Below are 14901 nucleotides of genomic sequence, written 5' to 3'. Positions count from 1 at the left end.
AATGACAAAATACCAATGTCATTCCTGTCCCTCTGTGAAAAGGTCTCTCGCCAACCTAAATAACATATCTTAAAAATGCTCCTGCTCCTCACAGGGTTTTCCAGGCACACTCCAACACCTACTACTTTCTGCAAGAATTTGGAGAGTCATTTTATAGGCAGAAAACCTGGACCTGGAAGGCTGAATTGGACTGTTTTATGGTGGTTCAATTAACACTGTTAGAATGGGCAACTTACAGGGAAGTTACTTTCTGAAAAGGGCCAAAAATAGTGCCTTTGGCTCTACAAAATTTTCTGTAAATGAAAATTGCTCTAATTAGCAATGTCAGAAAATATCTTGATATACTTTGTAGTCTATGATATATAGATATAATGCAATGGATACACTACAGCATTTGTGAATTTCCTGATCTATTTGAACTTCAAAAGTGAGACTGTTTTTGTGATCGCTGAATTGAGCTGAATAAAAGTGAACTTTGATTGTTCACCCTTGCCCTACACAAACTAACATATCAAGTATCAGTGTAGTGTGAGTACAATACAGATGTTGGTATCATCTGACATTGGTTGCCAGGATTAATCTCCTCCTGATGAATGTGTGACATCATCAGCTAGGAGTCAGACAAATCTGAACATTCATGCCACAAAATCAAGGTGCATAAATATGTGTCAAATGCAGAAGCATTTTAAAATTTGTTTTGCTGGGTAATATTCATATTTTACAACTTACTGGGAGTCTTAATTTGGGACACTTTTTGTATTTTTAACAACCTGGTTCCAAATTTTGGGACTTACAGCAAGCATTGTTGTTTGTCTTTAAGAAATGTATCACAATAGCAGACCCATATTTTCGCTATCCAGGGCTTGACCCAAAATCCACTGAAGCAAAGAATTCCATTCACTACTGGCTTTCCTTTTAAATGGCTGTTCATGCTTTTCAAGTGTCTGCTTTTCTGAAAAGTCAGCCTTCTTTTCAATCATGCCATAATTGTACTCTGACTTTATTTTCTTTAAAAAAAGCCTATACTAATCCAGCAAAAGTCATGCAATGCCTATAAGTCATTTTTATATGATTTTTTTTGCCTTAAATACTCTTTTTTTCAGAATTTAAAATCTTCACAGGTGTTTAACTCAATTCTGCTGAGAAGGCCCAGGATAGCTACACAAAACACCCCTAAGCATATTAATCTAGTGGTGGTATATTAAATGCATGTATTGTAAAACTCTTTCACTGTTTATGTACAACTTTTGAGGAAGATGTGAATACAGAATTTACAGTTCAATAAACTGTCTTTTCTAATTGTGGCTGTTACAAAATCTGTTGATAAAAATCAATAAATGAATATACATTGTTATTTTAAATGATATGATTGTAAAGAGTTTAATTTGTTAGTTTTAGATGTACAGTATAAATCTTAAAAAGCAGACTACAAAAATTTAGTGTCATAAAGGTACAAAACATCATCCTTATATAACTTTTATGATCCTTGATTCATAAATATTCAGGAAGCAATGGTGGCCTCCTCACAGCAAGGGGCTGTGCCTTCTTTTAGTTAGTGAAACAATTTCACTGTTACCAAATGTTTTAGGACATGGCCTGTTGGAAAAGTAAGCCATAGATCATCTCACCATATATCGGGGAAATGGTCCAAGAACACGCTCAGCATTCCTGCATCTCTTCTCTGAAATTACAAGATGCTCCTCTACTCAACAAATGAGGGAATCTGTGCTCATACTCACAGCTGTGCTTTAACAAAATATCACAATTAAACAGGGTGTTAATCCAGCCCCTTGTGTCAGTCAGACCTCAACGAGCATGAAGGACTACACGATTAAACACATAGCACAGCAAAGCTGCGACTGACAGCAGATTGCATTCCAATAACTATTTCTGAACATTTTCAGGAACAGTGTCCTCTGCCCCAAAATATTCATTATAGGCCTTCTGGTGCTCCTCACTAGCAGTAGAAGAAAGCAGATCATCCTCAGTTTGTGCCAACAACATTGCAGAAACTAGTAGCCCGCATACAGTGCTCATGCCTTTATGTGCCTGCTGATGCAGCCCTGTAACAGTCTCCCGTCCTTAGTCCAGCCCTCAAGCCACATTCTTTACTTTTGCTGAGAGGTGAGTAAGTAAAATGGGCAGCAGCAGAGCTAGCTCCTTACCAGGGGTGGCAATAACAATGCTCTGAAACAGCTCAACTGCATTGGGAATCATCTTCAGATCCTAAAGATCATCCAAGACATGAGTCCTTCTTAGGGTTCCTACTACTTTATCCCAGGCTCACACTGCAGTCTGCCTCTAAAAGATTTATCTGATGAGAAGACTTGGTTGAAAAAACTTACCGAATCTCCCTGACTTGCCATTTTGCAGTGAGGTTCCTGCAGCATAGGACGGGTTTAAGTTTCACATCTCGTGAGACAGTATCTTCAATATCAGCTTTCTCTGTCATTCTTTTGACAGTGGTAACACCTGCCAAAAAAGTGAGAGCGCACTACACATAACCAAATTTAAACATAAATCTTAGAAATTCAGTTCATGAATAGAGATGTGCACTTTCTTTGTCACAAGTTTTCCATGTAAAAGTATGAAGTTGGGAGGAAAATGAACTCCAAGCACGCTCAAGATATTTATACAGGAAGTATTTAATAGATTGCAGCCTGTAGCTGTTTGGCAGTAATCCTTTGACAGCTGTCCTCACTGTCCACTTAGGTCTTCTTGTCAATATTAGGAGGCATTGGTAGAACTGCACTACATCAGCTGTCTGCAGCTTATTTATGTCTCCTAACTAAATGCATCCACTGACGAAGCTCATTAACCAATACTAATATGCATTTTTCAAAACAACAACAACATTAGCCTAGGGAAGGAAAGCCAAATGGAAACTTAAAAAGCTGTCTTTTTCAAATTTGCATAAAAATATTCAGGTGTGTTTTGGGCTTGGAAGTCTCTTTGGACACTGGTGAATTTCTTTGGCAGCAGTAAACAGGAGCTTCCTATTTCACTGATATAAATGTCAAATCCTGAGTTTATAGCAGCTCTTGTTCCTGTTGCATTTATTTCAAGACTTTTAAAGTTGCCCCAACTCGGGTAGAAATTCAAGTCTGCAATATTACTTCCTCTCATTCAAGATAAGATTTAAATTTAGAGTTACAATGACTATATGCTGTTTGTTAACACATACTTCTACATAATACTGCGAACAGATGCAGGCGATATTGCCTAGTAAACACCATCATTTACAAATTTTGGATGAGTTCCTCATATTAAATAATGCTTTCAGTTCAATTTAGCCCTTTTCTTGTTCATGAGCAAAATTAAAGAGGTTCTGTGTTCATTATTCATAATGATTTGTTGAGTGCAGTCAAGGATAATTCTTTAGCAGCCCATGAGCAGTTGCTGTGGGTATTTAAATTCAAACTGTTTCAGCTGGGTTCATATATCACATGGTATACTTTTATTACCTAATTGGATTGCTCTCTATAGAGCATTCCAGCCTCTCTCCCATCTGTAACACTCAAACATACATATTGGATTACAGCTGGAATCAGATCTCCCAAAGCAAATGGTTATATTTACAAATACCACATCTGCCTGTCAGGAATACTCTGTAACATAGCCTCCAGAGTCACTATTTCCAAGAGTTCCCGAACAGTAAGTTTTTCACTACAGTATTTGTGATGAAAACAAGCAGAGATGGCAACATCATTCACTTGAAGTGCATTTCTAAAGCCTAGTCACTTCAAAAACTCATTGTTGCCCAGCCTGTTCGGATTTAGGTGCTTTAGCTTATAAAGAAACTAATCATTTAGTCAATAGGCACTCACCAACCGAACACTACAAACCTGTTACACTTGAAATAATCACACAGCTCTCCTATAATATTGCCCACAATTTCATATGCAAATGAGAGTAATAACAGATCGCCTGTACAGATACTATACACATCAAGCCTTTGGGCAAGCTGCTTTCCAAATGCAAGGGAAAAGTTCCTGCAGTGTCTCACAGATGGGCAGAGGTTCTGCCAGATGGCATCTGGCAAACAGAGGGCATGGAAAGATTCCAGCATCAAAGGACTCGATAGAGCAGCCCAGCCAGCAGCCCTCTCCTGTCTACAATCCCACCCTTGGATGTTAACTGAAAACCTTAAGGCAGCCAGCAACATCTTAAAGATCAGAGGTATTGCATGCCGTTGGCCTGAAGCTCTACTCGGTGGGACCTTGCCTATACTAGAGAAATGAAGCTTCCTGTTAAGAAATATGTTCTAATAATCACAGTGTTCACTTGTTCTGCCAAAGTCTGGAAACTTTGACATATTTAGGCAGCAAGTGCCACCAAGCAGTGATGGGCCAGGATAGGCTACCCATCTGGAGTAGCTGTCCTATGGCTTGGTGACTGGAATGAGGAAGGAGAAAAAAAAAAAAAAAAAAAAAAAAAGTGATCTTCACTTCCCTTGCTGCTCCCTGTACCCCAGCACCCTCAAGGCTACTAACCAATGCCACTGCTGCCATCTACCTCCCTAATTATTGAGAGGCAGCAGCACTAGCACTAGCAGAAGTGAGAGGAAAGAGATAACAAGCCAGTTTGTCCTGAGGCCCAAAACAACTCTTAACACAATACAAACAACTCTTAGTCATGTAATCCTCTTTAAACTAACAGGATGTAAAAACACTTTTGAGTCAGCAGATGAGTTTAGGTACAAGCAATAGCCCAGCTGTGTCAGCACAGAGCTCTGTGAAGGCCAAAATTTACCTCAAAATTACCAAGGAGAGTAAACTAGTTCATGCTGCCAAGGCTAGACCATTTCCAGTATCCAGAATTGTACCCCTATTTTTCTCACAATGCCTTCTTTTAGACTTCTCCCCATCTAAGTGAAAAGCCTCCTCCTTCACCATCTCCAGGGCATCTTGAGCCCAAGAAGGTTCATATAAGGAAGATCACAGCAGTCAGGTCTCCATGTGACCACAAGACAAACATAACAAGAAAAAACCTCAAACTCTCCTTCTGAGCACAGCTAAATAGCTTCTCCTTGGCTGAACAACTTGAATAACCAGGAAAAGGCTAGGGGTTAGTTGTACCTAATTATTACAAACTTTTATCACAAAGAACAAACATTTATCCTTTTAAGAAACTTTTATAACTCTCTCCTTTTTTTTTTTTCCACTGAATCCTGTGGTTCACCATATTAACTAAGATCCTGGCTCTTACACCCTTCTTTTTGATCTGCTCCTGAGGTATAAACGGGAGGCACTGAGACAATGTGCTCTTTTTTAGGGTAACCCCCATTTGGTCCAAAATTTAGCCCAGCTGGCTCGACATCTGTCTCGCATACAGTGTGCTTGCTCACAGCAAGAGAATGTGTGATCAGAGCACTCTGCCTTCTGGTGATGTTGGATGGCCTCAGGAGACTGTGTATAGTCCCACCAGCACAAATCAGGTCAGCCCTCAAAACATGGTGGCTTGTGCCACTGATCAAACAGCCTCTTGACACTTCCTCACATTCACTGATTAGGCATCACAGAAATACGGATTAAGCTTTCACCAGACAAACTTCAGGCCAGTGGAGTCAGAGGATGATGCTTATTTGACTGTTTAGCCACCACAGCACCGCACCAAACTGCACCAAAAAGGTGTAACTAGTGGCATACCCATGATCAGTTTGGCTATGGGCTACAAGAGGGTTTACAGATGCTTAACATTCTGCAGGGAAGAGATCTAACTGCTTTACATCCCAGAGGAGAAAGACTAATATCTCACACTGGGACTGTAAATGAAAGTTCAGAAACAACCATTAAAACTATTAAAAATGGTTTTAACAAATATCATTTGCAAGTTTAGTTTTTCAGCTTGCTGATTTGTTTTGCAGTATCTTGGACTAATCGTCCAAGAACCGACAGACATTATCAAACAGCTACATAAACATTAAGTTTGAGTCTTCAGCCCTGAGAGACTAAAGAAACATTGGGAAGAAAACAAAGAAGCATAACACATTTTGTCTTTAGAAAATATATTGTCCTTGACACTCAAAGTAGCCAAAGACGAGTAACCCGAGATCAATAATTCTTTCTTCCAGTAGAAAAGGTCGACAGTTGGTAACATTTGTTCAATAGCCTTTAAATACACAGTATAAAAAAATTAATCACCGAGTATCAATTGAAGTGATATTTTAGTTGAACTATATCTCACACTTAGAAAAAAAGCAGCTGAAAATAAATTAATTTCCCTAGTGACAAAATCTTATTTGAACATGACAGATACCTAATAAAATTGTCCAGCTTCAGCATACAGATTTAGCACAGTTGTAAGTTAGATTGATAAACAGAATTTGTCAACTCTAAGTGTTCTGCTAACAATTTTGCGAATGTGGAAAAACAATTATCATATCTATCATCTGAACGTTGAATTCACAAACCACAGAAAGATCTAAATTTTGTCTTAAATTATTGTATGCCTGAAAGTTCATATCAGAAGCATGTTTCCATGCCCGTATCACGTAACAAACCAATCATAAACATCAAATACTGAACAGCTGAAATAGCTTAAAAACAAGAGCCTCCAAGTATTTTACATAATGTATTCGGAAAACATTTTAAAATAAATGCTTAAAAAACAGCATGAACAACTGAAGAAAAAAGGAAAATTCTTACCAGAAAGTCCAACAGCCTAAAAAAGCTTCCAATATTTCTGTTACCTCTGTAGTATCTCCTTTTCAAAAATTCTAAGCACTACCTGCTTTCTCTCCCCAACTCTCTGTTCCCAAGTACCAGACCGGCTGATTAGGAATGTATCTTTAATCAAGTGTTTGTAGCAAAGTTGTCTGCCCTACTGGACTAACATGATTAAGTTAGGCTAGTTTCTGCAGACAGTAGCATGCAAGGAAGTGATGCAGCTAACATCACACCTGGCTGTCTTCCTCTCCCAGACCATGTTATGTCACCAGATACAACAGAGGAATCAACAGCAAAGTCAACTTTTTACAGTTTTATACAAGGCGTAAGCTCAGATCTCAGCACAGGATGCTTTAACCAATTTGCTGCATAACCTAACTATATGCACTCATTCATTTATTGTTTTTAAAATCCTGTATAAGTATATTCCAAAAATGATGAGCATGAAGGTATGAATTACTCTACTATTATAGGATAAGTATTACAAGATACATAGGAGCTAGGAATTTTAGGATATTAATCACTATTTCACTGATATGCATTTACTTCTTCAGGGCATAGTCAGCAAAATGTTTTGTTCCTTCTTACAGAAGAGACATAGCATTCCACCGTGTGTTTTGTGGAAACGTGCCTGACTGGCTGCAACAGTAACTTTACAAAGCGGAGCAGTAGTGCATCTCCTGCTCTTTGTCTCACAAAATGCAATGTGGAAAAGTTCTCCATTAACACAAATCAAGTAAGAATGTTATCCATTTGGGTGCTAATGTTGGAAAAACGGGTCTTTTCCAGACTGAAATAGTTGACTAGGAATTAACAGGACCTTAAGTTGATTGAAAAGTAGCTGCCAGTAAACCAGAAACCTATTAAAGTTCTACTCTATGACTACAAAGGAAAAGAGTAAGGACTGTGAGAAAGGACTGGGCTGGTAAGAAAACAAGCCATACAACTGAAGATCAGGGGAAGCAGTTTCCTGTTCACATTACAAGAAGCTGACATAGCTCCAGACACTTGTTTTCTACCTAAACTTGCCATTTTGTCAGAACAGACATTGCTTTATAGCAATGTATCAATTTCGATGATTTTTTTTTAAATAGGAAAAACTGATTATATGCCAATTCAACTTCACATGTTGACTCATTTCGAATTATCTTTTATATTATGTTAGTATATCCTAATTAAAATGTTGTAGTAAAATATTTTATTATAGCGGCTCTGGCAAAAAAAAATTCCAAGGTTTTTAACCTAAGTTTTCACTTTGAAATGAGAGCTTTGTGCGCCAGTTCAGAATAAACTGGGCTTGGAACACTGGGGCATCCTGTGGAACCAACACTTTCTGAGCAAGCTATTTAGCTGCACTCAGAGCTCAAGCACCAAAAAAACGGGGAGGAACTGTGTGTAACAAATACCACTATTCTTGTCACTTTTTCCTCCGTTATCATTAGAAACAGTAGAAGGGCATAACTGAAGTGGAAATACCAAAGTAAGTGATAGTTTTTCCACTGCTCTGAGGATACGCCCATAGGCATCAATGGAAAGGCTAACTAATGAACAACAACACGATGAAAGTCAGCAAATGAAAGGGCAGTTATGGTCCAAGACAACGTAAGTTATCATTAAACTACTATACTAATTAAAAATATTTCTGTTTCAGAACCCTTTGGCTAAGCCTATTCTAAAGGAGACAGCAACACTTCTCACAGACTCCACCCACATCCCAACTCCTCTCCACAACAGGATCTTCAGGCATTCTATCTTTATTTTGATGCAAAACATACCTGGCACAGAGACCGGGAAGGAGCTGCAATGCAGTCAGAGAGCTTTCCCAGTGTGGCTGAGCCTTTTGCAAGCCCTGAGCAGAGCTCTCATTTTGATGCTGACCCACAGGCCTGAATGAGGCAGGAGCAACAGGCCCTAATTCTAATCAGGTTTCCCCAAGGAACTCCATTTGCCCTGTCACAGTGACATGCCAAGGTGTGTGTTACATAGAAATTGAGATAGAACAAGTAACACACACGCATACAAAAATTCAAAGAAGGAGAAAGACTTCAGAATGAAATCTATGAACTTCATGTGTGAACAATAACCACACAATTTTCCTAATGTGCCTTGGCCTCCAAGGTGTGCCTGCGGCACCTCTCCACATGTCTAAGATCCTTGCAAGAATTTTTGCATGATATAATAAGCATCTAACAGGAATTAAGAAATGAGATGATGGGACACCCGAAGAGTTGAATGCTAGTAACCTCCTCCCTCCCACACTGGCAGATGACTGTTTCAATTGAAATCCATGGGGAACTGTCAGAGATTAGTACTGACAGAGGTAAGTGTGCAAACCACATCATTTTGATGTACAGCTTCAAAGGGATCTAGGTCACCATTTTCTTAATCAATGCACATTCCTGTTTTGTTGGTTTTGTTTGGCTTACAGACTAAAAATTGCAGAAGAGCATTAATTATTGTGAGGCCTCTGAGGAGGTGACAAAGGAGCTTGCAGGTCACCAAAATAAACCAGAAGCCTTTGGCTTTAGGGGTAGTTGAATAAAGAAATAAAATTAATTTACCCTTACACAGGCCACCATGTGCTTGTGAATGTATTAGGGCAGGTCATGTGTTTTAAGCAACAAAGCACTGTGATCATTATTTTTGTCTTCCTAATTACAGCCAGAGCCACTGGGTACAGGAATTAAGGTGAAATGCTGAATGAACTTTGCTTAGAAGGTAGAGTATCTGTTGGGGCTGTCAACTTTTCAAGGCCCACAGCTTCTGCCTGGAGGTGAGGGCAGAGCAAAATGGAACAGAATGGATTGGAACAAGAACCTATCTTTTGCTCGCCAGCTGTGGATTTAAAATTTTGTAAAGAGATACCTCTGATGAACCCTGGAGAGATGCCCACTGCTGTAGGAGAACACCAAGAGCAGTAACTCTTAGGTTGTGCTCAGGCTGCAGCACAAGCAGCCTGCACACTGACATGCTGCAGAGTGCTCAATCACAAGGTGAGGAGCCAGACTCTGCCCCACAGCTGAACCTCAGCTGGAGCTGCTTGTCTCTCCCTGGCAGAGAGCCAGCAATCAAACTACTCCAGCAGTGCTATCAATTCTCAAGCCATTCTCTCAGTTTGTATAATGTCTTTCTCATTTTTTTTGATGCTGTATAGATCCTCCCCAAGCTAATAGGAAACTTCGTCTGCTATCTCTTCTTGGGGGATACTTAATCAGACTGAAGGGGAAGGCAGAGCATTCTGCTGTTGATGCTCTGACAAGCTCTTATGAGCCAGCCAAGCCCAGAACAAGCAGCGCCTCTGTCTTGAGAGCAGCTGACACTTGTAACAGCTGAGCACCAGCTGGATGCTTTTAAAAACCCAGGATTGTGCACACAAATTAAATTACCATAAGTAATAAACTCATTATCACAAATAAATGATGCACAGGGTCAGAGTTTGCCATGATATGAATAATCAAAACTGCATTTTACTGTTTTACGTACTTCCTCCCACAGGCTGTCTGGGTGGCCCACAAAAGTCACACTACCACAGTGTAAGATAAACCATGGAACCACAATCCCTTGCAAATATCTGAAATTGCCTGTCTTTCCCCAGTAAATGAAATTGTGTTAGAGCCATCAGTTTCATGTTTCTGTTCACATATGCAAGTTGCACACACACACACCCTTTTTTTAAAACTTCTTCTCCATACTAGCTATTATGTGAAGACTGTATTTGTAAAGCAGTTTGAAGATGGGCCTACTGAATTACCAGGACCTCCATGAGAAGCGTGCTTCACAGTCAGGCCACAGTTAGCAGAAATATTAGTCTCCAGTTCTTCCTTCTCCTTTGTGAGGAGCCTTCTTTCAAACTTTTTAGATGGAAAGGTGATGACTGGGTTTGTTGATACCTGGAAGACAAGGATTGTGGAAGAGGCTTTAGTACTCAACAAGCAAAAAAACCAACGTTATTCTAACACAGATGCAAAGCTGCCAACAGCAGCTGATGATTACAGTCAGGAATCTGTATTATGTTTCTCCCAAAGTGTATTGTGTCTTTAAGAACTCATGTAAATGGAACTTTTTTAAAAGAAATATCTGATTATTCATTTTATTTCAAAGACCTTTGAGGAAAAAAAAGAACAAATGTGGAAAAAGAAGATGCCATATGAAAGAGGATATTAATCTTGCTTACTCTGAAAGAAAGCACTCAGTCTCTGGGCTACAGAAATCATTAACTGCACATCTTAAAAGCTCCATATTTTCCTCAATGTACACATAAGAAGAGCTTTTACTGAAAACAAATAGAAACGAAATGGCATATATCAGGACCAAAGGTAATTGCTTTTTAACTTGCCTACCCACAAATGCCAATAAAGCTTTTAAGTCTTCTATGGCCTAATAGAAGGCCATAGATGGCCAAATACTTCCTTCTAGCCTAATACTACCAAAGTGCAAGCATGTCTGTATATTTCTAATATGGAAAACCAAGAGGAACCCCAAAAATGCATAACAGAGATGCTTCTTTTTATACATTAATCAAACTCTATGCCTGCAGAAGACACAGAATAAACAAGCCACAGAAAAGTGATGGGGATTTGATATGGCTTATCTCATAGATGGTAGTATGATAAAATATAAAAAAATAGATATTTATATTATATTAATAACATAGCACTGCTTAAGTTCTTGCCATGCAGCAAGATCCACTCTGCTGTGTATCTCACAGACATGACACAAAACAAAAGCATCTGCTACAAAGAACTTACAATGTAAACATAGCAAAGTTGTCACGGCTGATGAGAATAGGTATGCTAACAACATTAGCTAAATTGATCAGACAATGCTTTCATAATGCCACCTCATTCTCTCAGTGGAAAAAGTACAGTTCATCTGTTACCACTGTAAGGTTAACACTGAATTCCCAAGATCTATAAGAGTGTATTTGGGACCAAATACTGTATTCCTTTCAGTTCCATGCAACATGAAGTTCACTCAATTATGCAGCGTTTGCTCAGACGTAACTGAGCAAAATCTGCTCCTAAACTGAAGTCAAAGATAGCTATAGAAGATTCTGTGAAATAGAACCAAATCAGATGGAATGAGGAGGCACTGTTAGCATCCAGTCATTGCTCAGAGTTTAGGTATTTTCTCTAAGCTATTAAAATGATTTAATTTGAATACAAAAGGCAAGGCTTTTTATGATGTGCAAAAGTGGCAGTTTGTAGAGAAATCTTAGAGTTACCACAAATGTAACAGCCAGGCTCTGTTCTTCAAACCTTCTGACATTTTGGCAACATGCTGAGAGTTAAGGGTGACACTGAATACTTATCTCTGGACACTTCTTGTTGAAAGCCGCTTAACTCTTCTTGGTTACAGTTTTAGGAGAGTGTTTCTGAACTATTTAACAGTGAAAACTGACAGGCTTGCCTTGCAGCCTAAAGAACTCTTTATGGCTTTCAGGCATTCCTAGACCACTCAGGAACGACAGCTATGGATGTTAATAATTTACTAATTTCATACTATATATACTAAAAAACATATACAAAAGGTTATCAAATTAAAAGGCATCATTAACAAATAGATATGTAACCAGATGCTGACTAATGTCTGCTAAAATGGGTTCAGTATCTTTTTGAGAGTATACCTGATGGATTCTGCTTTAATCCTTGTTTGCAATTTGAAGTGAGCAATGTAGTCAAAGGGGCATAGGTCTTAGTTTTATGCCATTAAACTTGGCGAGTCATTTCCCTTTTACTGTCTTCTGTTATAAATCTTCCTGCTAGGTTTAAAAATTCCAGTGTAAAGACTGAAATGTGCTTTCTCTAAGTGTGACTTAAAATGAGATTAAAAGACTAAAATGTGTTTTCAGGTCTGGTACAATGGGAATGCAATCTCTGCTGCTCCCGTGAGATCCATTATAACACAAACAAGGAGTAAAACATGATAAACATGCCCTCAAATACATCCATTAATTATAATCCTTCAAATAACTTTGATCAGCAGTCCTTGTTATTTCACTTTCCTTTGCGATCAAAGACCACTACAGTTCCCATTGAACTGAACCAGGAGATCCTGCTTATTTCCTTGGGCCTTGCAATACCTTCCTGAGCCATTTGATACCAGCCTTCACTATTTGAAACCCTACCTGATTTGCCTGAATGCACAGTTCAGGCAGTACATTTCAGATCTAAGTTATAATTAATGTAATTCTTGGTTACAGACTCCCTCAGCACAGATTTTGCTTTGTTACAGAATCCACGATACAAAAATGACCCAGTGAGCTCCCTTTTCACAGATAAGAAGTGTCCCCCTCAGGACAAAAGGGACATGCTAGACTTCATCACATTCCAGCAACCTGCCCCGAGATGATGATCCATCTCTTTTAGTGCTACCTTTTTCTGTAGTCCATACCTTGCCTTTTGCACTACTCACTCAGAAACAGCATTCCCCCTGGAACCATGTTTTTTGTCATGAAATCCTGAATTCTGAGGTCAAAGAATTGCCCTGCCCAAGCCACTCCATGCCAGTTCTGTCTAAATCACCGACTGGAGCATCCCAGGAGCAGATTCTCTGGCTAGAGTTACTCTCCAGAGATTTCTCTGCTGCTAGTGTTTAAACTGCAACATTTGCACCATATATATAGCCTGTAGCTACTAGCAGGCACTTACCAGGAACAAAATGATTCAATATTTGGAAAGATAAAAATAGCTGGTGCCATACCTACTGGCCACACCTCTACCCATAAGCATCAAGTCATTTAGAGCCAATATTTCCACTCTTCAACTAGCATATATTGACTAGCATAAATATTGGATATTTGGGGCATAAATGCTACATGGAGACAGTACCATTGGCTCTAAAAATACAGGTAGCATGCCTTGGAAAAAAAAAATAAGTTTAAGGAGAAAAAACATGGTATTTTCCTGTAGCCAGAGAAGCTTCATGGTCTCTAGCCGTTTTGTATTATTTGAAACATTGCCAGAAACTCTGAAGATTTTTAGAAATTTTGTTTATGCTTGCCAGGGAAAGAACGACTCCTGCAGTTATGTTTGCACAAAGTGCCAGGACCTATTACTCAGCTGGTTCTCTGCTCCTAGATGGTACCTGTGATTTCTATGTAGATTCTATGAAATAACTCACAAGCATTTATACAGCACAGTTAGAAATGATTTTCCTTTAATCTCCAAACACCATCTCCAAAATTAACACAGTTAAGTTACTGCTTTCAATGATTTTTACCTACTAGAAGACTTCGGTTTTAGCCATGAAAGTATAGACAGAAGGAAGACAAGTTTTGTGGGCACAGACTATTATGTTTCACTGAACCAGCTGATACAGCAGTAAACACCTGACATGGTTTTTGGTCTGGCAAAATGTTTTGCAAGTTTGAAACATTACAAGAAGGAGTATCACATGGTGCAAAAGCAAACTGCTGTGTAAAAAAGTGAAAGAATGGACATTTCTATATCACAGAGCTGGGCATACTGCAGAGGTCACCAAGAGAGTACCAGCTTGCCCTCCTAATTTCCCACTGCACAGAACAGGGCTGCGCAGACTTAGTAGGATCAAGTCCAAATGCAAGACAGAGCTGTTCATAAGGAGGGAAACACTAGCTTCAGTTGCAAACCATCTGACCCATTCCATGCCAATGGCCCCAAAGTGACTTGCATGGAGAAAACACATACACATGCCTGTAGGACTCAGTGGTGTCACTAGGTATTAGTGGCTCCATGTCATTTGAAATACATTATTAAGTGACGGAGTTTTTTTCTTTGTTCTGGAAAAGATTTATGTTAGCCACTTCTGCTTACTCCCTTCTAAGCCCTTGCTTCAATCTGGTCCTCACTGGTTTATGCTCTATCTCTGCAATTCATTTATTTTGTCTCTCTCAGTATTTAAACTGCCAGAAAATTTTGTATTTTTTTTCATCCTGCAAAATATCTGGAACCAGTAGCTTTTAATGCAGTTGTTTATCTTATTGACAGAGGTTTCATGATCTTTTTCAAATGACTTTTGCTCTACAACTACCTGATGTTTGCATTTTTAGTACATACTAATGCTGGCATCATGCATGAAAATCTTGACAGGCAACACAGCCACAGTCCTCATATTTCAAAAAGAAACTCTGCTTTCTAGGTTCACAAAACATTAACTTTTAATAGGCAAAATCACTCAAGTAGACAAAATCATTCAAAAACTTGAATGTAACAGCAGGCAGTAGATCTGCTTTCCTACTTGCTCTAAAAGCCTT

The sequence above is a fragment of the Dromaius novaehollandiae genome, chromosome 4 (genome assembly GCF_036370855.1).
Source record: "Dromaius novaehollandiae isolate bDroNov1 chromosome 4, bDroNov1.hap1, whole genome shotgun sequence".
Classification (NCBI taxonomy): domain Eukaryota; kingdom Metazoa; phylum Chordata; class Aves; order Casuariiformes; family Dromaiidae; genus Dromaius; species Dromaius novaehollandiae.
Note: the sequence above shows the minus strand (reverse complement) of the source record.